We start from the raw sequence: 1,297 nt of genomic DNA on the forward strand, positions 1-1,297 counted from the left end.
TTCATTTTCATTGATTATATAATAACGCTGATAATTTAGAAATAAATACATTGCCAAGAAAAGCAACGATTATTTCGAGAGTTAATGGTTTGGTGTTTACAATAAAAGTTTACGCTTACAGTACACTTTTCGAATTATTTCGCATAAAATCCAATTTCACTTCTCTCCGTTCCAACTCTTCTCACATTCCTTAGCTGATGTCTGTGCGAGGCATAGGAATGGAGAAATAATTTGAAGAAAACAGCGTATATTACCACATTCTTCTAATAACTTTAATTTCGATGGAGTTTCTCCATAATTTTGAGAACCTGAACTAAGGAATACAAAAGAATGTTACGGAGTAAATATTACATAAATAGTTAAATCTGCCGAAATACTGCACATTTAATGGCGCAAAGAACACTCCAAAAGCGTACATTTAGTAGGCTTACTTATTTTTATTTCTTCTCCTATCTTCTAGTGAGTTATCACTTCAGAAGTCTACATAATTTTGCAAATAAATATAATAACTTACATTTATTTTAGTTCCAATTTGTGGTTTACAAACATTCGAAAAAAAAAGGTTACTCCATCTTCTGCAGTCACGCATTAAAGAGCAAAATTCTGTCTAAACTATTTATAATAACAATAAAAGACTGAATTAAATAATAAGAGAATCATATACATATTTAGCTTGTTAAGAGAAACATTTGCATATTTAGCTCGTATGGTTCCACTCTACTCTAATAACAAGTTCTAGAAACGGACAGATGACTTATTAGCAAACTCTTGCTTCTAAAAGTAAAGTACGTTTAAATAAACTCAAATGAAACAGTAAAATAAACTGAAATGTGCAGTAAAATAAACTGAAATGAAGGCTTAAAATAGCCTTACTTATTGAATCGTTAGTATGACTGTTATGCAAGGTAATCAATAACATAAAAGCAAAAATCACTACTTGTCGAAAACATTGAATGAATATTCCAGTCAAACCGAAGTATTAAATACTAAGTAACAAGTGTTTGAGTAAGGTTTGGCTCAGGCTTTAATATTTGCACGAAGCAGCATATTAAGTAATTCATTCACATGGAAAAGTAATAAGCTGGTGGTCAGCGGTGATTGCCAAAGTCTCTCTAAGCGAAAGAAATCTAGAACAGCAATCCAGTGTCTAGGGCAGTAGTCAGAGACGCGATGCAGGAAATGGAAACATCGCAAAATGTAAAAAGATCATAAAAACAGAAAAATAATGCACGTTTTCATAGACATGGAAATAAGCTTTGTGCTGTTGGAGAATAGTTTCTACGTCAACTGGAAGCTT

The sequence above is a fragment of the Stegodyphus dumicola genome, chromosome 7 (assembly GCF_044657685.1).
Source record: "Stegodyphus dumicola isolate Sdum_Otavi_A_Nest chromosome 7, ASM4465768v1".
Classification (NCBI taxonomy): domain Eukaryota; kingdom Metazoa; phylum Arthropoda; class Arachnida; order Araneae; family Eresidae; genus Stegodyphus; species Stegodyphus dumicola.